Source organism: Cherax quadricarinatus, chromosome 47 (assembly GCF_038502225.1).
Source record: "Cherax quadricarinatus isolate ZL_2023a chromosome 47, ASM3850222v1, whole genome shotgun sequence".
NCBI lineage: Eukaryota > Metazoa > Arthropoda > Malacostraca > Decapoda > Parastacidae > Cherax > Cherax quadricarinatus.
The window spans coordinates 10,251,022-10,275,903 of record NC_091338.1 but is presented as its reverse complement, the minus strand read 5'-3'; the positions used below and the strand labels follow the sequence as shown (position 1 = coordinate 10,275,903).

At 42.8% G+C, this 24,882-nt stretch overlaps 1 protein-coding gene across 1 annotated transcript in view; it reads right to left on the bottom strand.

The window, feature by feature from the left end:
* Nucleotides 1–24,882, bottom strand: part of nrm (neuromusculin) — a 591,863-nt gene that overhangs the window by 283,577 nt on the left and 283,404 nt on the right. The window lies entirely within an intron of this gene.

Here is a 24,882-nt window from a genome sequence, read left to right as displayed (position 1 = left end):
GTACAGCACAACGCAACATAGCACAATGCGACAGAGCACAGTACAGCACAACGCAACACAGCACAGTACAGCACAACGCAACATAGCACAGTACAGCACAACGCAACATAGCACAGTACAGCACAACGCAACATAGCACAATGCGACAGAGCACAGTACAGCACAACGCAACATAGCACAGTACAGCACAACGCAACATAGCACAGTACAGCACAACGCAACATAGCACAGTACAGGACAACGCAACATAGCACAATGCGACAGAGCACAGTACAGCACAACGCAACATAGCACAGTACAGCACAACGCAACATAGCACAGTACAGCACAACGCAACATAGCACAGTACAGCACAACGCAACATAGCACAGTACAGCACAACATAGCACAATGCGACAGAGCACAGTACAGCACAACGCAACATAGCACAGTACAGCACAACGCAACATAGCACAGTACAGCACAACGCAACATAGCACAATACGACACAGCACAGTACAGCACAACGCAACATATCACAGTACAGCACAACGCAACACAGCACAGCACAACGCAACATAGCACAGTACAGCACAACGCAACACAGCACAGTACAGCACAACGCAACATATCACAGTACAGCCCAACGCAACACAGCACAGTACAACGCAACATAGCACAGTACAGCACAACGCAACACAGCACAGTACAGCACAACGCAACACAACACAGTACAACGCAACATAGCACAGTACAGCACAACGCAACACAGCACAGTACAGCACAACGCAACATATCACAGTACAGCACAACGCAACACAGCACAGTACAACGCAACATAGCACAGTACAGCACAACGCAACACAGCACAACGCAACATATCACAGTACAGCACAACGCAACACAGCACAGTACAGCACAACGCAACATATCACAGTACAGCACAACGCAACATAGCACAACACAGCACAGTACAACACGCAACATAGCACAATACAGCACAACGCAACATATCACAGTACAGCACAACATAGCACAATACAACAGCACAGTACAGCACAACGCAACATAGCACAGTACAGCACAACGCAACATAGCACAATACAACACAGCACAGTACAGCACAACGCAACATAGCACAATACAGCACAACGGAAGATAGCACAATAAAACACAGCACAGTACAGCACAACGCAACATATCACAGTACAGCACAACATAGCACAATGCGACAGAGCACAGTACAGCACAACGCAACACAGCACAGTACAGCACAACGCAACATATCACAGTACAGCACAACATAGCACAATGCGACAGAGCACAGTACAGCACAACGCAACACAGCACAGTACAGCACAACGCAACATATCACAGTACAGCACAACATAGCACAATACAACACAGCACAGTACAACGCAACATAGCACAATAAGACACAGTACAGCACAACGCAACACAGCACAATAAGACACAGTACAGCACAACGCAACACAGCACAATGCAACACAACGCAACACAACACAACGCAACACAGCACAATGCAACACAACGCAACACAACACAACGCAACACAGCACAATGCAACACAACGCAACACAACACAACGCAACACAGTCAGGCTGTCACATAACTTGGAGAAAACCCAGAGCAAATTTTTTTGTAGGATGCTATTTGATACTTTTATTAGCGATTGTTAATATTACAAAACTCGCCAGAAAAACATTCAGAGTTACATACAGTGTGAATCGCTAGTTGCCCAGCTTCAGCTGCACCTACTGCCTAAGATGGAGCCTCGAAATTTGGGTATCTTGGCTTTCCATCAAGCAGGGCTATCCGCCGCCATTAATACACGAAAAATGGGGTATAACCATAAACAGTATACCTCGGTATGATTATCATAATCACTGCACTTTATGGCCATCACTATGGATATACAAACAAGAAGTATAACCATAGACAGTTATACCTCTGTGTGATCTATCTTAATTATTGTAAATTTTATGGCCACCGATATGAAAATACGAACAAGAGGTATAACTACCGACAATTATATTCCCGTGTGATCCAACTTCGTTACTACAGTTTCACATCTCACTTCTGACTCTTCAGAAAGTACATCTACTGCCGGCCCTAGCAACAACATACCTCTAAGGTACCTGTGGCGGGTGTCGAGGGTTACTCTCTACTCTTACAGCCTAACCTTTGACTGAAATTCAAAACAAACCATTTTTAAAGTCGATTTTGACGTAAAAACATTTAAATATTACTAAGCAAAACACTTTTCATTACTTGAGTAATTATCAAGGTCAGCACAATGTGTATAGAAAATACTAGCACAATGTGGTTAATACTCTTGAAAATACAAATGAGACGCCTAGTATTACGAAGGTTACACAAAAGTATACACTACCAAGATACACAAGGGTATACACTACCAGGATACACAAAGGTATACACTACCAGGATACACAAAGATATACACTACCAGGATACACAAAGGTATACACTACCAGGATACACAAAGGTATACACTACCAGGATACACAAAGATATACACTACCAGGATACACAAAGGTATACACTACCAGGATACACAAAGGTATACACTACCAGGATACACAAAGGTATACACTACCAGGATACACAAAGGTATACACTACCAGGATACACAAAAGTATACGTTACAAGGATACACAAAGGTATACATTACAAGGATACACAAAGGTATACGTTACTAGAGAAAGGCGAGGTTTAAAATCCATTTTTGCGTAATAGATCACTGAACGTTTTCGGCGGAAGTTCACTAATATCTGAACACAAATCGAATCTAAATAATAACAATAACAGCAGCAGCAATAATAATAATAATAATAATAATAATAATAATAATAATAATAATAATAATAATAATAATAATTAATAAATTTATTTAGAAGAGGGACAGTTAAAATTTGGATGCCATTTACTGGTACAAAGGGAAAGTGCAAGGTTTTGACCGCTCCAGAATAATAAAAATATTCTAGAGCGAAACGTTGTTCCCATAAAAGTTCTACAGTGCGTGTATTTTCATGATCACAAGTAAAAAAAAAAATAACACTTTTCATTAACACATCGGCCGTTTCCCACCAAGGCACGGTGCCCCCCTCCCCCCCCCCCCCCAAAAAAAAAAAAATAAGTTTCATCGTTCACTATCACTGTCTTGCCAGAGGCGTGTTTAAACCACAGTTATAAAACTGCAACATTAACACCCTTCCTACAGAGTGCAGACACTGTACTTCCCATCTCCAGGACTCAAGTCCGGCCTGCCGGTTTCCCTGAATTCTTTCATAAATGTAAAATTTATTTTCCCCAATTTTACTGCTACTATTAAAACAGTGTAAACAAAAGTAACAGTTGTTCGGTGTTCTTGTGTTACACATGCTTCCTGTGGCTCCTTGTACCTTTGGGTGGGGCGGGTAACTTCAGAGTACAGGTACGCGTAGCTTTCCCGGTTGGACACCGACAAGGGTCTTCTCCGTGCGGTGTAGGTATAATGTTTGTCAGGAAACAAGACAAGTGTTTCCTGACGTGAGTCTTAATCATATGATAACCCACAACTGGAGCTTTTTGGCCATCTGACCGAGGACTTCCACCACCGTGCGGTGACCAGCCATTGGCTCCCCGTTAGGGAATTCTCGTCACGTCTTCTTGGGATCCTGAGGTCTTGAAGGGAAGTTTTGCTCGGGGAGGAGAAGGGGGGAAGGGTCCTCTTCGTCACTTTAGAGTCTAAATCTCCCTAATGCCACAGACAAGAGGGGCAGGAACTAGCCTGTCACCGCTGCTGCTGCTGCTGCCGAGAAATGCCAGAAATTCTAGGCCTCGCATCTCCACTGTAGTGGACCACAGCTGTGGCGCGACTTCTTCTAATAGGCCTCGAAACTTTCGACGTAAAAAGGTATTTTTGGATGCTAGTGTAGACTTGCGGCCTTCACAACGCACGTGCAATCAACAGGTCTTTAATTTAACAAACTGGTTTAGAAAGACACATAAGCAAACACTAGGACATATTAGAAAACGTCCTGGGACCTTGATGTCTCAGGATCAAGGTGCCAGGACCAAAATGTTTTCTAATAAATATGTCCTAGTGTTTGTTTACGTGTCTTTCTAAACCAATTTGTCGGTATTTATTACCAAGGTTTATATACCAATCAAACAAACTAACATTACCGAATATCACAAATTTTGCCCTTCTCTACGTACTTTTTATATTTCAAATTTTTATATATTTCACATTTATAAAACAGATGGCAGGTCGACGGATGTAAAACAAAATAGGTGACCGGTTGATGTGTATTAATATTGTCAGACTTTAGGATTTATATTATTGCCAAGTTCCTCGGTTCTCCGAGCCTTAATTCGGCAGTGTTCAGCTTTATCAGTCACTCGATAAGAGTTCTACACAGCGAAACGTTACTGTCGCCAGTACCAAGAGTTACCATCAGTTCTGTTGGAAGGCAAAGCAGGGAAAATAGGGACAAATTGAGTGAAATAGGGACACAGGGGGCGAAACAGGGACACATGGGATGAAACGGGGACATATGGGATGATATAGGTACAAACGGGACAAAATAAGTGCATACGAGGAAACACAGACTTTTGGGGTGAAATGGGGAAACATGTAGGGAAATAAGGACACATGGGGCGAAATAGGGACAAATAGGTAAATAGGATATCAGTAAATAACAAAAAAGGCACAATACCGTGACTGGAACGATACACAAATAACCCGCACATAAAAGAGAGAAGCTTACGACGACGTTTCGGTCCGACTTGGACCATTGACAAAGTCACACTATGTGACTTTGTCTATGGTCCAAGTCGGACCGAAACGTCGTCGTAAGCTTCTCTCTTTTATGTGCGGGTTATTTGTGTATAGGATATCAGTTATAGCAGAGGAAACTAAGTCCGTCAAACATGGCAAGCGGGTTATCAGGACCTGGGAAGGGATGGAAGGAGATAAGACAGAGCAGTGAGAAAGTTCGGGATAAATGGCCTTGCCACTTTACGTTTTCTTTAAAGAACATGAAAATGGAGGAGAACTGTAGCAGGCCTACTGGCCCATGTTAGGCGCGACTAACTCGAACCCAAACCCTTTTATTCATACGCCTGTCCGACCTTCAGGTGTTTCGTCACGGTAGATACATTTAATTAATAGCCCGGGGGTCATTGTCCCCGCGGCCTGGTCTCAGACCTGATCAAGCACTTTTTTTTTTTTTTTATTCTGGTGTTTCCACCACGCAGACCAACCAACACTACAGCCCGGCTGATCTGCGGCTGACTTGGATCCCATTGTAAGTGCCTTTCCATTGGATCAGGTCAGAAAGATTCATGGTATACTAAGAGAGGATACCTCTGAGATAGTTTTGGGGCTCACCACCCCCTATGAGTTGGTTTCGGGGGTCACCGCCCCCTTGCGGCCAGTCCCAGACCAGGCTCACAGTCTTGTTGTTAAAGAATGAAAAACATTGTTATTAGGTGCAGTAACTAGCGAGGATAATCTATCTCACGTGAGATGAACTTAGAATCTGCTTAGTGATACGTGCAAATGTCTGCTGTTGCTGTCTACCGCTGTCTACCGTGATGACATTTATTGTTGTCTGCCGTGAGGGCGTCACGCTGCTGTCTGCCTAATCACACAGCGCCGAGACAACGCAGTAACATTAATAATGAAACATTTTGTACATGAACGGTATACAATACCGACAAGATGAAGAATTAGACACATGTGCAACATCTGGGTATCTTTATTTGTAGACATTTCGCCAGTGACTTTATTAATACAAGGACATAATGTGAAGAATGTAGAATTATATACAGAGTTGAAGTAATTAGTCCCTCAGCCTTGGAGTTGGTGAGGAGTACCGTAGTCTTGAAAAATCTGAAGCACAGGTATGAACCTTGGCGCCTATATACTGGTGTCAGGTGAGGGCATTGTATACCATTCATATACAGCATGTCAGACACTGCAACATTATGGATCTTGGTACAAAGGACATCTCCACAACCTTCTTGCTTACTATACACAAATAACCCGCACATAAAAGAGAGAAGCTTACGACGACGTTTCGGTCCGACTTGGACCATTGACAAAGTCACACTGTGACTTTGTCAATGGTCCAAGTCGGACCGAAACGTCGTCGTAAGCTTCTTTCTTTTATGTGCGGGTTATTTGTGTATTGTTCCAGTCACGTATTGTGCCTTTTTGTTATTTATTCTTGCTTACTCCTGGCCCATCCCTCGGGTATGACTTACTTCCATTGGGAAATCCTGCCTACCAGTGACAATGCCTTCGTCTGCTGCACCTCCCTCACCTGACGCCAGCATATAAGAGCCAAGCTTCATGCCTGTACTTAGATTCTTCAAGACTACGGTGCTCTTCACCAACTCCAAGGCTGAGGGACTAATTACTTCAACTCTGTATATAATTCTACATTCTTCACATTATATCCTTGTAGTGTACTGATAAAGCCACTGTGGAGGGCGAGACGTCTACAAATAAAGATACCCAGATGTTGCACGTGTCTAATTCTTTAAAAATTAAATATGTGACAAATTTAGCTTACCACTATCACAGCCATCACAACCGAAGCTACCAGCATCACAACTACCACCACAACTACAGCCAACGCTATCACCACAACTACTATTAAGACTAACAAAACTACCACCGCCACATACAACCACCACAACTATCCCCCCCCCACCAAGCCACCCTTCTCGCCTGTCCTCCCAGCTCCCTATATAACTTTCAGGTTGAAAAATGGCCAGACGGGTTGAATGCTACATCACAAAATTGACAAGGAGGAGATTACCCAGATAGATATTATGAAAGGGTGTTAGCGATATTGGATTAGCCGGGATAGTGTGTGGTGATGGCCAGAGTGGACCAGTATGCTGGGGTGCCAAGCCCTGCCCAGCACCGTGCTATGAGAACCTAGCACAACATGCTAGCTATGAGAACCTAGCACAACATGCTAGCTATGAGAACCTAGCACAGCATGCTAGCTATGAGAACGAAAGCCAAGCACCTAGCACAGAACTGCTAACCACGAGAACCTAGCATGCTGGGCGTGCTAGGCAGCACTGAGGTATTAACCCAGCAGATCCCAGCAACTCGCGTCACCTCTCACACACAATAAAACACAATGTACACTGGCTATTTTTTTCCCGAAAGTCACGGGGAAAAAGCTTTTTTTACCCTGTGTGTGTGGGGGGGGGGGGAGAAAATTCAGCAGCGGACACATCTTGTGTGATAATACACAGAAAAAAATCGGATTTATTGGTGTTTTATTTTTTTTTGTAAAGCCATCAGGTGTTTTTATTATGTATTTTAAACCATGGTAGTTTTTGACTGGTTGCTTTAAAGCGTTATTAATCTCTCTCTCTCCCTTAGTCACTTACACATGGTTGCTGGGGGTCGATTCATAGCTCCTGGCCTCGCCTCTTCATTGGTCACTACTAGGTCCACTCTCTCACTGCTCCAGGAGCTTTATCGTATCGTGTGTTAGTTACCATTTTGTCCTAGGCACATGTCGACTAGACGCTAGGCCTGTTGTATATGCGTGTGTATGTAAGTTACGATTTGTCTGTGTGTTAATGTGTGTACTCACCTACATATGGTTGAAAGGGGTCGAGTTACAGCCCCTGGTCCAGCCTCTTCACTGGTCACTACTAGGTCCACTCTCTCCCGGCTCCAAGAGCATTATCGTGCCTCTTCTTAAAGCTATGTATGGATGCCGCCAAAACTGTGTGTGTGTGTGTGTGTGTGTGTGTCAGCTTTTCTTAATTAAAATTAAAGTACTAGGTTACTGAGGGAAGTATCCTGCTATAAACCAGTGTTAGTGTTCCGTGACTTTTAAAAACCCTCTTCATTTTGGCAGTTCCATCTATCTTTTTCCTTATTATGTTTGCCCTCACGTATGAGAATTTAGAAACCTTCCTTGTGATTCAGTACCTCACAGACCATCTTGTTGCAGTCTGGTGGTTCTGTCTAGCATGGTTGATGTTTCTGTCTAGCATGGTTGATGGTTCTGTCTAGCATGGTTGATGTTTCTGTCTAGCATGGTTGATGGTTCTGTCCAGCATGATTGATGGTTCTGTCTAGCATGGTTGATGGTTCTGTCTAGCATGGTTGATGGTTCTGTCCAGCATGATTGATGGTTCTGTCTAGCATGGTTGATGGTTCTGTCTAGCATGGTTGATGGTTCTGTCTAGCATGGTTGATGGTTCTGTCTAGCATGGTTGATGGTTCTGTCTAGCATGGTTGATGGCTCTGTCCAGCATGGTTGATGGTTCTGTCTAGCATGGTTGATGGTTCTGTCCAGCATGGTTGCTGGTTCTATCTAGCATGGTTGCTGGTTCTGTCTAGCGTGGTTGCTGGTTCTGTCTAGCGTGGTTGCTGGTTCTGTCTAGCGTGGTTGCTGGTTCTGTCTAGCGTGGTTGATGGTTCTGTCTAGCGTGGCTACTGGTTCTCTCTAGCGTGGTTGATGGTTCTGTCTAGACACCCCAGGTCAGCTCGTTACAAAGCCATGTATCTGCTCTTTCCTCTGTGCTTGGTAAAAGCCCGGCCCTGGGCGAAACGTTGTACATAAAAAAAATCCTTTGTTACCAGAGTCTTTGTTACCAACAGCCTGATAGATCAGTCCAGCAACCGGGAGGCCTGGTCTGGGACCGAGCTGCGGGGGGGGGGGGGCGGTGGCCCCCTAAAATCGACTTAAAATGAACTCAGGTCTACGCAGCGTGGTAACTCACATGAAACACAGATCAATGAAAGGGGAAAAAAGAGGAACTAAGAACAACAACATTTACCACAGCTGTTCCGAGGAACCAGACAAGAGATCCAACTCTCCTTCGTCTTCCGTGTATGAATCTCCAGCCGCAGGGGCTCTTGTGTTTTTTTACTTATTGATAAAACCTACTGCGCAAGCGAAACGTCTCAATACTGATACCCAGGTGTTGCACCTTTCTTAATCAAATTAGGGAGCAACTTTTCCCTTCAAAATGAATCTAAAGTCTGGAGAGGGCAACCCACACGGCCACACACTACACCTTACAGATATAAACACATCGGAGGAAAATGATGCGAGAGAATACCAGTTTTTCCTACACTGTGCAAACGTGGCAGAGCAGTCGGAGGTGTTTCCCAGACATATTTTGAAATTTTAGGTATAAATATACGAATAACACTCCCCGTATGGTTGTATTAATACAGCACAGTGTAACCAGTGAGGTATACAACACATACAGTGTAAGATGTACGTTATACAACACCCTCTCTCACCCAGCAGCGAAGTATACAACACACACAATGTAAGATGTATGCTATACATCACCCTCCCTCATCCAGCAGTGAGGTACACAACACACACACTGTAACATGCTGGATATCTCATGAAATATTTCTCTCTCACTCGTGTCTCACACCGGGATATATTTTGCCTTAAGACTCTACTGGACCCTGAATTTCATGTGCTGTTTTAACACCTCTCAACCACGTCAAAGACTAACTCTTCACTGGCAAGTCTTGCAGCTTTCATCTATTTTTTCTTTCTTGCCCTGCTTTGTTCCTTCCTACGTCCGTCATTTCATCCGTCCCTCGCTTTACCTGTCCATTCGTTGCCACGTTCGTGCGTTCTTGTATCAAGGATATATTAACAAGATATATTACCACTTGGTGTTTGCTAATACTGTTTAAAATATTAATGCAGTGAATGTTTCACTCTGGTGACTACTGGTACAATAGTGTTCATAACATTACCAGCTCCTTTTGTGTGTCCATTTATGTATAAATATGTATTTAGCCATGAGTGGAATGCAGTTTTTATACGGTTATCTCTCTCTCTCTCTCTCTCTCTCATAAATTTTACTTCTCCCGTGTGTTAGATGGGCCATCAAGACAGATGCTAATTCTCAAGTGATAGTAACTCCAGCCCTGCAGGAAGGAAACCTTTGCAGCTGCTATACAAATATCTATGTACCTATGAGGTGCTTGTAGATGACTCTACAGGTCACGTTCCCTGCGGCCAGGTCCCACACCAGGTCTTCTCGTTGATGGCCTGATCAATCAAGCTCTTGGTGCTGGTTATATGCAGTACAACATAGGTGCCACAGCTAACCTATCCAGGAGTAACTTGAGGAAGCTGTCAAGTTCGTTCTTGAAGCTTCAGAAAATGCTTGGATAGCTTGGATAGACATTGGTAGCAGAAAATTCTTTTAAAACAACGTTTCGCCCAAGGCTGAGTGTTAAGGGGAAATGTTTGGCGCTATAATCGCCCTACTAAAGTTTTCTAGCTAAGACTGAAATATTTCGTAGCCTGATGCACGAACACCATCCTGTATGATGGAACATGACAGGGTAAACATTGCTGGTATGTGTAGTGGGTATACAGTCCTGCGGGCCACTCGCAGCAACAGCCTGGTTGACCAGGCAATAAACTAGGACGCAGAAGAACCCTCGACATCAGTCATAGGTATATCAAGGGTAGGTATATCTAAGGTAGGTATATCATAGATATATCAAGGGTAGGTATATCATAGGTATATCAAGGGTAAGTATATCAAAGGTATGTATATCATAGGTATATCAAGGGTAGGTATATCATAGGTATATCAAGGGTAAGTATATCAAAGGTATGTATATCATAGGTATATCAAGGGTAGGTATATCAAGGGTAGGTATATCTAAGGTAGGTATATCATAGATATATCAAGGGTAGGTATATCATAGGTATATCAAGGGTAAGTATATCAAAGGTATGTATATCATAGGTATATCAAGGGTAGGTATATCATAGGTATATCAAGGGTAGGTATATCACTACAGGTGTACTCAAGTTTTTTTACGAGATTTGATTATTTCTAACTATAGATAAATTTAATACTAATCAGGTTAAATTCTTTTGTTAAATTCTCTCTTTTTTGAATTCTTTTTTGTTTCTGGTTGACTACTTCTAAACGATCATTCAGAAATAGACGCACATAGCTAACTTTCGATCTCGCTGAGTAATTAGGAGAGAGTAAATTAGTAGCCCACAGCATGTGTTGCCCACAGTGTAACTTTCCCTCAGAATGAGTAACCTCACACTGCGTGTGTTTCTAAAATTGTTAAATAAAACTCTTTATCTCTACCACCCTCACGTCTCTCTCACGAAGTGGAAACAAGTAATACCCCCTCAACCACGCCACAATACCCCCTCAACCACGCCACAATACCCCCTCAACCACGCCACAATACCCCCTCAACCACGCCACAATACCCCCTCAACCACGCCACAATACCCCCTCAACCACGCCACAATACCCCCTCAACCACGCCACAATACCCCCTCAACCATGCCACAATACCCCCTCAACCACGCCACAATACCCCCTCAACCACGCCACAATACCCCCTCAACCATGCCACAATACCCCCTCAACCACGCCACAATACCCCCTCAACCACGCCACAATACCCCCTCAACCATGCCACAATACCCCCTCAACCATGCCACAATACCCCTCAACCATGCCACAATACCCCCTCAACCACGCCACAATACCCCCTCAACCACGCCACAATACCCCCTCAACCACGCCACAATACCCCCTCAACCACGCCACAATACCCCCTCAACCATGCCACAATACCCCCTCAACCACGCCACAATACCCCCTCAACCACGCCACAATACCCCCTCAACCATGCCACAATACCCCCTCAACCATGCCACAATACCCCCTCAACCATGCCACAATACCCCCTCAACCACGCCACAATACCCCCTCAACCACGCCACAATACCCCCTCAACCACGCCACAATACCCCCTCAACCACGCCACAATACCCCCTCAACCACGCCACAATACCCACTCAACCACGCCACAATACCCCCTCAACCACGCCACAATACCCCCTCAACCACGCCACAATACCCCCTCAACCACGCCACAATACCCCCTCAACCAAGCCACAATACCCCCTCAACCACGCCACAATACCCCCTCAACCATTCCACAATACCCCCTCAACCACGCCACAATACCCCCTCAACCACGCCACAATACCCCCTCAACCACGCCACAATACCCCCTCAACCATGCCACAATACCCCCTCAACCACGCCACAATACCCCCTCAACCATGCCACAATACCCCCTCAACCACGCCACAATACCCCCTCAACCACGCCACAATACACCCTCAACCACGCCACAATACCCCCTCAACCACGCCACAATACCCCCTCAACCATGCCAAAATACCCCCTCAACCACGCCACAATACCCCCTCAACCATGCCACAATACCCCCTCAACCACGCCACAATACCCCCTCAACCACGCCACAATACCCCCTCAACCACGCCACAATACCCCCTCAACCACGCCACAATACCCCCTCAATCACGCCACAATACCCCCTCAACCATGCCACAATGCCCCCTCAACCACGCCACAATACCCCCTCAACCACGCCACAATACCCGTGTTGACCTTCTAGCCAGCTACGATGAAACCGACGCACAACCACGTTACAATACCTGTGTTGTTGATCTCGTAAACAGCTACGCACAACCACACCACAATACCCGTGCTGATGCAACGCGGAAATCATTACCTGAAACGAATGGAAAAAATCTTCAATTAGAACAAAGTGTACATTACTTTTACATATATTAATTAGGTCAACAGGTGTTTTATTGAAAGATTCAAGAAAACGAGGTATCAGAGAGAGAGAGAGAGAGAGAGAGAGAGAGAGAGAGAGAGAGAGAGAGAGAGAGAGAGAGAAAGAGGTTCAGGATGGACCAAGATAAAAACAAAATGTAGGAAACCTTGAAAGGAGGAAGAGGAACGGGAGAGGTCAAACAGGAAATAGGAAGAGAAAGGAGAAGAGGTAAGGAAACGGGGAGAAGAAAACAGGTAAGGCAGGAGGACAAAGTAGAATTGGAAGCAACTACACAGATGTGAAGGACTTGAGGAGGACGTTTTCTCGTCTTGTTTTATTCACAAAACACTAAAACTGTTTGGTTATTCAATGCCTTAAATATATACCCTTTCTGGCGAAGGACAAACCTTGTTATAGGTTCATTAGGTTGTGACAAGTCTTTCTTCCATACCTGTCGACAACATCTGTCACCACGACTAACATTACCAAAATTTCACTATCAATATCAACTTGCTACTGCTGTCACCAATTCACTCTCGTATTACGAAAATGATGATTAGGAAACAAGTCGATACTATTCAAAGTCCATTTTTCACATTTCGCAATTCATTGTCATTGACCAAGTCAGCAAATTTAGACAAAAGGGAAAATATATCTACTATTTATGCCGGAAGAGACAATGGGTTCTTAAGCAGGCACGGTGTGAGGAGTGACCCTTAACTAACCTCACTGCACCACCAGTAAAGATGACCCCGCCAGGAGAGGTCACCTGGAGGAGGATTCCAGTGAGTTGTTAAGTAGGATGAGGATGAGGGAGGGAGGGAAGCTGTCATGGAGGAAGAGGAAGAAGACAGTAAGAGGAGGAGGATGAAGAGGAGGAGGAAGAAGGGTAGAGGAGGAAGGAAGGAGGCAGCAGTGGACGAGGGGAAGACATTCCTGGTGCGAGCAAGTTGAGATACTGGCAGCAAGCGTAAAGGGTGATAATAAAGTGCAAGAATTATAAGATGACCGGGATATGTGGCACTGGCACGCACGATATGCCAGGGGAAGGCACCCGTCCAGCAGATTATAGCAGTAAAGTCAGAGGGGAGAACTAGAGACAGTGTGTGTATGTATGTGTATGTGTGTGTGTGTGTGTGTGTGTGTGTGTGTGTGTGTGTGTGTGTGTGTTTTAGTTAACACAAACTACGAATCAACAATATCTCTTATCTACCCGTTAAAGTCTCCAGGGTCATCATCCCTAAGGTCCGGTTCAGATATATTTGCATAATAAATTCCACAAAATTTTTGCATTATGAAGAGCAAATCTCCCATAAACCTCCGAGTTTATTATTATTACCATCCCAGGGCAGCAGACGTCACAGTCAGCGCATCCTCCAGCATAAACAACGAGCGTGGGGATACCAACGCTTTAAGGAGTTACGTTAAATCCTCAGCTGCGTAGAATAAAGATTAAGTATCTGCATTGGCTCAAATCGGGCGTATATTAACGAAGTGTAATGCGTGCAAAAAGGAACGCATTTTTTTGACAGGTTGCAACATGGCTCATGAACAGCAGCCCGTTGACATTCTCCACAGCTTGGCATCCAAGCAAAATATTTCGCCTAACGCCACACAATGGGACTTGTACTGAGATACGCCTATTGCCTTACAGAACTTGGCGCATCGACTGGCCTTAACCATTAAGTGGTACTAGCTAAAAGAATTCTGGCTGTGCCCATTACTGGTACGTAATACACCTGGTTTGAATGTTAGCCCCACTAATGTAATTGTGAAAAACGAGAGTGTATTCTTGAACTCTGTACAATGAGTACTAGTGACACAGCACGAAAAAGCCAGTGGTCACTTCTGCCGTGGTCTGCCACTGTAACATTCAAATCACTGAGCCCAGCACAAGTAAGCCACCTACACATGTGTTAAACATCCCAGTATTGCTGAGCTCCCGCCAAGATGCAAGCACCACTGAACAAGTCATCTTATGACAAACATCAGTGGCAGGTGATTTTTCCCTGGCGAATAAACAACACAAACTCTAGCAAAGACGACACGAGATGCATTATTATTATGTCAACCAACATTAAGATGTAATTAGCTATTGATCTGGTGAACAAGATCACTAAAGTATTTCCCCACATCAGAGAAATGATGGATTAGAAGCACAGCCAGTGACTGCCTCTTCAGAGCCACAGAGCAAATAATATAACACAATTTATTTTTTGCAAATATACAAGGGTTCAAACTAGGCTACAACAGTAACTTGTTGGTTTTCAAAACCATTTATATAACAAAATACGATTTATTCGTCAACTGCAATACATGGAGCTTTCATGGAGACGCACAGTATAATACGGATACCTGGCTAGAGTCAACCTAAGATGTCATGTAAAGGCATCAAGGGAGGGTGGGAAGTTGCTTAATATCACGAAGCTTGTAGTCGAAGCTTTGCCAGTAAAAGACTGAGCCAGACTAGTCATTGCACTTGTCTATAAACCACTAATTACAACTCCCCTTTAATTAAAAGATCATCTAGGGAAAATCGAATACTGTCTTGAGAATCTTTTTAACCCGGCGGCAAACATCATATTGCTTGGTGATGTAAATCTAAGTCACCTGCAGAGAAAGAATGTAACAAATACTCAAATATCAGAGAAAATCTCAGGAGGCAGCCCGGATAACCAGTCTCACACAAACGAACTTAGATAAATTTGCCTGCAATTAGCAAAAACTACCCATGACCGTACATTCACAAATGACGATGAACTGGCTGTCAATAGCCTGGGGATGCCGACAAAATCACAGTAATGAAACTTATACACAGACGTTTCGCAGGTAATCGTTTCTCATAATAAATGTCCTGAAATATGCATAAATGTTCTTATGCACAATGAGGATCTGATACAGAACAAGCAAACTCAGGTCTCGATCAAACTGAAGTTCAGATCTATACACACACTGGTCTTGAGTTGGAACTCACAGTTGTGAGAGGATATTCAACAAATTCAGCTTCAGCATTAAACACATCAACTACGTTCCAATAAATCACTACGTTACTAATGAAGATGCTGGGAAGATGGTACGAGTAGCGTGGATTTAAACCAGCGTCTCGAGGAGATCACCGACACGGAGTGAGCATCACACTCCTACCAGAAGAAAAAAGGAAGAAAAAACGCAAGTAACGAGTTAATAAAGCCCAATACTGAGCGAAACGTTGTCTCGATGAAAGCTTGCTCTGCATATTCTCTCTTCAAAGCCATACCAGTGAGCAGTTACGTCTCAGCGTTCATGGATTACAGAGTTGGGCGGTCAGTTTGTCGTAATATCTGCAGTTAGTTTTGATGGGTAGCAAGCAAAACAAGAGCACTGGTGGAGGCTATGCAACACCCAGAAGTTTCTCAGCCGAAGGGGAAGAAACTTGTGCATGATAAACTAAGCACATAATAATATTTACTGGATTTCCTCACGGTGCTTAAACCTCAGGCGGCTCAGATGCTAGCTAGCTCGCTCTTGCTCGTTCTTGAGCTCTCTCTCTCTCTCTGATTTTCTATCCTTGACTCACACATGTAGATGATACACGATAATCCTTAATCTAGAAAGAAGTAGAGAGTTCTCAGTGGATAATAGCGATGTGGACTTCCACGGTCTATGCTGTCTGTTCTCCCATGTTAATCTCTCTCTCTCTCACGCACACACGTCCCTGTTTACAGACGATGTGAAGATAATGAAGAGAATTCAATCAGATGAGGATCAGGCAGGACTACAAAGGGATCTGGACAGGCTGCAAGCTTGGTCCTGCAACTGGCTCCCGGAGTTTAACCATACCAAGTGCAAAGTCATGAAGATCGCGGAAGAGCAAAAAAGACCACAGACAGAATACAGGCCAATGAGCCGAAGACTGCAAACCTCACTCAAGGGAAAGGATCTTGGAGTGAGTATAATACCGAGCATATCTCCTGAGGCGCACATCAACCAAATAACTGCTGCAGCATATGGACGCCTAGTAAACCTAAGAACAGTGTTCTGATATCTCAGTGAGGAATCGTTCAGGACTCTGTTCACCGTGTACATCAGGCCCATATTGGAGCATGCAGCACCAGTTTGGGACCCACACCTGGTCAAGCACGTCAAGAAATTAGTGTGCAAAGGTTTGCGACAGTACTAGTCTCGGAGATAAGGGGCATGTCCTACGAGGAGAGGTTAAGGGAAATTGACTTGACAACACTAGAGGACAGGAGGGATAAGTGGGACATGATGACAACATAAAATACTGAGAAGAACTGACAAAGTGGATAGTGACAGGATGTTTCAGATGGGACACAGCAACAAGGGGTCACAGTTGGAAGTAGAAGACTCAGATGAGTCACAGGGATGTTAGGAAGTATTTCCTCAGTCACAGAGTTGTCAGGAAGTGTAGTAGTCTGAAGAGTGATGTAGTGGAGGCAGGATCCACACATAGATTCAAGAGGAGGTATGATAAAGCTCAAGGAGCAGGCAGAGAAAGGACCTAGTAGCGACCAGTAGAGAGGCGGGGCCAGGAGCTTTGACTCAACCCCTGCAACCACAATTAGGTGAGTACACACACTCCCTGGCCAGCTAAACTGAACTTGAGCTTAAAAAGTTCATACAAATCACAAATTTCATACTAGTAAGGCTAATATTTAAGGCGTTGAATCCGCGTGGGTCATCCAGCGCAAGAAATATCAAGGCTCAATCCTCCATCTGCTAAGTGCATTGAGAAGGAGAGACACTGAAGCTAGTTTATGACTCGTGAAATCGTAGTAACACTCGCCATGGCTTCAAACCTCACCCGTACCGTGGTTTGTAAGCTAGTTTGCATTTGTTGCAGTTCACCTTGGAGTATACTCGGATGTCACAGGCCTACCCTCCCTCTACTCCTATTAATCCTTTCTTGGCCTAGCACCTAGGCCTTTTGTATATCCATATGCTCTTCCGCTACCGTCCACAGGCTGGGTTCAGCGTCCACTATAAACTAGCCACTTTTGGCGACTAGTTGTAAAATATCCTCTCCCCAGACCTTTCCTAAGTCATCACATGTTCCAAGGAGATTCTAGCTCGGTTAAACTTAGAAACTTTACCATCGGCAAAATCAAACTTGTGCCAGAACAAAAATGCTTGTGGACGAGGCTTGTGTTTTCATATTCTTGGGCCAACTTGAGAGAGTGAGTCAGCATCAGAGACGGCAGGTAAAGCCGCTTCATGAGAGGTGGTAGGTGGTGCTAGTGGTGGTGCCAGTAGTAGTACTGTTGCTGGTGGTGCTAGTAATTGTGATAGTGTTGATGCTAGTGGTTGTGCTGCTGCGAGCACGTGGTGCCTGTGGCATACTAAGAGTATGTTAAAATTTATTTGGTGTATGTCAAATACCCATATAGGTATGCCCTCCCGACCAGTGAACCAGATGCTAAGGGTATAAGGATTAGGGGTCCCATCGTTATGCTAGCACCTGGGTTCAACCAGCCAATGACAGGGAAGCCCGCCAAAGTTGTGAAGCGATGAGGTATATTTGCAAATCAACATTGGCAGACTTACTTCCAAGTCTGGCCGAAAACAGTTCTCACCATGTCTCTTGCATTACCTTATTGTTCATATCTTCTGTACATATGGTAAATACATTGCTTGCTGTTTGGCTGCCTTTCGGTCATTCCTACCTTGATTATCGTGCTGCAAGCAGGTGTGCATGCCAGTAGACTAGTGTTCGTAATAATACTAGTGGTGGAGCTAGTGGTAGTGCCGCTGCTGGTAATACTGCTAATGCTTTGGCAGCTGCTGTAAGGAGGTGAGAATAAACAGAAGGCTGGTAAACATCAACCATTAAGGAAGTACGGGTGCAAGTCGAAAGCCTGTTAAATGTTTTGCACTCTGGCAGGAGTGCAAGCCCCTTTCTCTCTTAGAAACACCTAAATGAGAGAAAATTCTTACCAGCTTCTATTTATATTCAATATACACTTTGTTTTCTTGTGTGCTTCTTAGTTCTTAATCATGTAATATTTCCTTTAAATTTAAAGAGGCCCAGTCCGAGACCGAGCAGCAGAGGCCATGAATCTCGGACCTTTTAACGAGATGTTGGGGGAGATATTACCTAAAGTTGGCTTAAGCCGAGGATCACCATCCTCACTGCCCGGTCTAGGACGAAGCCTTTCATGTGAGAGTTTGATCAGCGAGGATATTGGGGCTAGCTGCACGCATTCCACGCACCACAGTCCCTCTAATCATTAACTTGCTCTAAGAACATATCAGTCCCCTCTTGAAGGCTGGGATTTATGGTTAACTCCTCTGTTGTTTGATGGGAAGCTGATGAGTTTTAACCCTGAATGAAGGGAAATTGTGGTAGCGGGTAGGGAATGTGGGGTAGTGATGTAGGGGAAGTCTTGTGGGGAGGTTTTGGGGGAAGATGTTGGAAGTATAGTGAGGGAGATGTTGGGAGTGTTGTGGGGAAGGTTTTGGGAGTGTTGGAGAGGTGTTGGGGAGGCGTCCAGTGCAACTCAAGTTAGTTGACCAACAAGTTGAATTCTGTGGTAGGAATTCACCGCTTCCTAAATGCTTCTGCTTTCATCTTGTCTTGGTTGAAGGTATTACTACAGCCGTGGTGTGTGTGTGTGTGTGTGTGTGTGTGTGTGTGTGTGTGTGTGTGTGTGTGTGTGTGTGTGTGTGTGTGTGTGTGTGTGTGTGTGTGTGTGTGTGTGTGTGTGTGTGTGTGTGTGTGTGCGCGCGCGCGCTCATATAGGTGAAAACCTCAGATCTATCAAAGTACAAAATAATACTTCAACAGCTGAATGAAATAACTTAGAAAAGCTGCAACAAGACTCAAGATACACGACTGCCAGTTTAATATTTACTCAGTATGTCTGATTCTTGAAGAAGAAAATTACTATAATAATCTATTTTTATAACTAACTCTCCTTTCTTCATGACCTTTTACTCAGTGGAATATGTAGGTCGGGTAAACAATTACGGACATTATAAATGTATCGATATTTATGTCTCTTGAGAATAAAATGACTCAGAAAAAAAAAAACCCGAGCCCAGAACATAAATTAAAACACTCGTATACAGGCAAACAGATATTCGGATTTCTAGTAAATTATTATTATTATTATTATTATTATTATTAAGATTTCTAGTAAAAGGAAAACAAATAGTGGAAGTAAACAAAATAAAATCAATAAAAGGTTAAATTAGTTGCACTTGTGTCCTTTTACGTAACATATTATCGGTAATTCTACCATTACAAAATAAAATGGAGTCTTAAACAAGTACAAAGGTTGAGTACCTCAAGACAAGGTCCTGGCACCTTTGTTTCTCATAGGAGACAAAAAAAAAGCTACAGCGGGTGTGTGGTGGACGAGTTACACTTGCCTAGCTTGAGCCAGTAGGCCTACAGCAGTGTTTCCTCCATCCTTATGAGTGGGTATGAGTTAGACATGCCTAGCTTGGGTCAGTAGGCCTGCTGCAGTGCTCCTTCTTTATGTTGCTATGTATCATCCTAAAGTATGAAAGTCGCACCAAAACATACAGAAAAAAATACCGTAAGACATCAACAAAGATTTCCAATGGGCAAATGAAACTAATATGACGTTCAATAGTGAGGAATGTCAACTGCTGAGGTACAGGAGAAAAAAAAAGATATTAAAACGAGCAGAGTACATAGAAGGCAGGTACACCGTCTCACAGAACATAATGAACAGGGAAAAGACAAAATCCAGAATATCAGATATGTTATTTAGAGAACACGGTAAAACAAATGCAGCAAAGGTCACAAAAATGTCAGGCTGGATAATGAGATCTTTCACAACAAGAGAAATAACATCAGTGATGGCACTATTCAAATAACATGTGATCTCACGTCGATAATATAGATCTGTACTCACATCTTCGTTTAAGGCAGAGGGAGGGAGAGAGAGAGGGAGGGGTAAGAGGGAGCGGGAGAGGGAGAGAGGGAGGGAGAGAGAGAGAGAGAGAGAGAGAGAGAGAGAGTGTGAGAGAGAGAGAGAGAGAGAGAGAGAGAGAGGGAGAGAGAGAGAATCACTGGAAAATGAATGGAAATCGTTTACCGCCCGCTTAGTCAATAAAGCAACTAAACTACAGGATATTTACAATGTGCTGCCGTGAGGCATGAAGAGATACTTGATAATAAACACCTGGAAGAGTGCCAGGTTCCAAATCTACATAATACCATAACACTTTACTGGAGTGAGACCTATGGCAGTGTAAACTACAGTGAAGAAGACGAACAGCATAAGCATAATTAAGAGAACACAGCGTCAACATCTATTGCACAAATGTTGCCACAATAAAATGCCACATTAGTTGCACTTGTGTCCTTTTACCTAACATATTGTCGATAATTATACCAACATTATACAATCTATGTACCAAGACTTTCTACAGACAGATATCAGAAATATTGCCGGAACTAGCATAAAAATCTTCAAGAGAAAACTAGCTTACTCTCTCCGCCAGGTACCATATCAACCAGGCTATGAGGGCCGCAAACAGTAACAGCCTGGTTGAACAGGCACTCAACAAGGAAACTAGGTCAAGGCGAACCGGTAGGATAAACAGGATAAAAAGAAGCCCTCAAAATCAGTCACAGGTAAACACAGGTACATTATACATCCCCAGGTATATCACAGGTGATCAGAGAGATCGACTCTCAACTCAAAGGTCCGGCGTTCGATTCCCCCTGAAAAACAAGCGTGCTTACTGAAACGTGTCCAGTGTTTTCACATTTTCGACGGAATGAAGCGACTGATGAACAGGACATAAGACAAGCTGGAAAAACACTTAACAACATACATAAATTATCTCAAAGTTTTCACCTTCCATTGCAAAACAGAACCACCAATTGTCTCAAACCTAAATGGAAGAACAATGATAGATAAAGTCGCCTCACGCCAAAAAGCCTCAACGCATTGTAGACTCCAGCAAAACGAAAATCATTATAACACAGGCGAATACATTTTGCATTGCAAAATAACAGCAAAAACTCTAAAGAGTCGTGTGTAACTGAAAACAGCAAAGCAATTCCCGTAGAGTTTTATGGTCGGACATCAGGAAAAGTAGGTATTTTACCGAGAGATGTGTAAATAAGACGCATGTGCAACATTTAGGGAGTTTTAGTGAGAATTATTAATATAATCAAAGAGAAGGGCTAAACCAGCTTTAGTGAGACAACGTTTCGCCCACTAGGAGCCTCTCAGTCAAATTATTGGTCGAAACAATTAAAAAATATCATTAGTCCAATTTGTCGAAACATTTAAGAAAATAAATTAATCCAATCATTAGAACGATAAAGACTCTAGTAAGGGAAACATTGGATTGATAAAATTCCTTTCGGGCGAAACGTACCTCCATTAAACTATGTACATGTTTCTAATCTAAACATTTTTACAGCTACTGCATGGCAACACTTGCCGACAAACACGGTAAACACACACAGCGTGCACAATAAACATCTAGTGCCAACCGATGTTCTGGAATTCTTGTCACTACTTGGTGGTAGTTCCAGATTTCAGAGGTGAGGGGTCGTAATGTCCCACTACGTCCTGTAGACATGTATCTTGCTCCAATTAACTAGCGTGTACCCTGGTTGACCAGGCCAGCAGCAGAGCTGATAAGAAGAGTGGAGGTGAAGTGCTTCTCTAAACTTCAACCTAGACCAGGTAAGGTTAATACTACCGGGAGTAGAAATTAAAGCAAATCAGACCCGAGGAACGTAAGTTTAGCCTCAGCCCGCTAGATGGTAGTGTGGGCGGTAACACGCTAATGTTCCTGGGTGTCTGAACAAACATAACCCCACACTTTTTAAGGACTTTTACCTCTCTGTCTGTCTGTCTCTCTCTCTCTCTCTCTCTCTAATATATATATATATATATATATATATATATATATATATATATATATATATATATATATATATATATATATATATATATAAGGACGAGATGGTGTCTTCTTTTTACAGTCACTCAAAGTCACATTATTATTATTATTATTATTATTATTATTATTATTATTATTATTATTATTATTATTGTCTCATACAAAACTAAATCGTTGTAGTTATTCAGCGCGAGAAATTGTGGAGCCTGGATCCCCCGTCGGCTTACCGCGGCCTTGTCTCCGTAAGAATCTCTGGTAAGAATGCTCACTTCCTGAAGCCACCCAAACCTTCCTTAAAATACTAGCTGCTTTTAAAGGAATTTTGTTCATTATAGAAGATTGGATGGTGGCGGGACTCAAAAGGCGGAGCTTTCACCTGCAAAATACGCTCCTTCACTTAACTTCATCGGCCCAGTAATTATATTCTTTACAGAAGGCTCGTGCCGACGCCGCCTCCCATGCTAATATATAAATTATATATATATATATATATATATATATATATATATATATATATTATATTTCTAAAATTTTCTCTTATAGGTTGACAGATATATATTTTTTCATTTATGTTAACGTAAAAATCAATGATTTTGTACCAAAAGAACATCAGGAAACCTACCTAACCTTATTATAAAAAGTGCAATTTAATTTAGCCTAATCCAACTAAATATATTTTTGATAAGTTTACAATACACTGAAGTATATTTTTTTCGTTATATTCAGAATGATTTTTGCGAAATTATTGCGTTCAAAATTTTCTTTTGCCCTATTCGGCAACAACTGAGTTGCTATTTAAGCTAAAATCACGTTTTACTTGTTCGGCACGACATATTATATATACATATATATATATATATATATATATATATATATATATATATATATATATATATATATATATATATATATATATATATGAACGCTGGTGAAGTGTACAAACATAGCGCTGGTGAAGTGTAGAAGGCCATCTTGCAAATCTTGTGAAGCTGGTGTCAGTTTTAGGTCGAAATGTGCCGCGCCCACTTCACACTGCTTTATTCTCTCTCCATGTGCGTTTATATCCTATATTAGTCATCACATTTCTCCTATAGCTCGTGTGTGTGTGTGTGTGTGTGTGTGTGTTTGTAATTCTGTGACTGGTCTCTAACAGCAGCACCAACTGTGACCCTCCTGTCTCTTACCACAGCCCCAGAAGCTTTCATGGTACATTTATTCCCATACTCCTCAGTCGTTTTGTCTAAAATCTCAAGATAAGTCACAGTGAATGACTGTCAGTGAATAAACAGAAAAATGAACCGGTCTGGGGGAAGACAAAGGTCACAGATGGTGCCGTTGAAACTCTGGTAGTCTGTGGTACCTTCCTACTGAAAGTTCCGTAGCTCAGTGGTGCAATGCTGGATCATCTACTCTGAAGACCACAGTTCGAGTCTCCGTCCATTCTTTTGTTTATTCATTGATAGTCGTTCATTACGACTTGAGTTAAATGTATAACTGACGCGACTTGATATTCTGTGACATTAGCGATTTTCAGCGAGCTGAAAAATTCTTGTCACAGACGTGATCAATATATATCTTAGGCAACAACATGATGACAACATAGTAGGTTAATGGGGATTTAAATCCCATTAACAACACAAGCGTCATTAAGGCTGCATGTCACTAGTCATGCATACTTTACTCCCTTCAATACGAACAAAATTTTCAGTTTAATTATACTGAGATACTCCTCTCGGTGTATGTCTCTTAGCGGAAATACACATACACCTTTCGGTGTATGTCTGTGTATTTCCACAGATATTTGTATACAAGAAAATCTAAATACTAAACCAGTCCTAGAATTAACATACACGCAAAAAAAGTTATACTATAAATCTGGGTGTAATCTGCTGTCTAACATTTAAGAAACACGTTGGTAAATGTTAACACGTCACAGGAACACCACACTGTATACAAACTCTCGGACGCCATCAAAGTTTCAATACTTAAGTGTATATCACCGTATAACACTCCGGGAAAATTTAGCATGTAAATGATTAAGTTACCCCTTATAAGTGAGGGTTACTGTGTGACATGTGAAACGATGTTTCTGCTATCAGAACTCAGGAATCTTTTCTAGTTAAAAAATCACTATTTCGCTACATATCAAACCACCAACGTCACGGCATTCCAGGATGCCTCCCAGCTATGTATTACACGACTCGTGCTGTAGGTATGAATGTCTCTGTGTGTGTGTAAATGATGTGTCACATTACCTTTACTGCTCTTAAGAACCACATTTTGAAGAAAGTCCTTAGAGGACCATCTGAACATTTTTC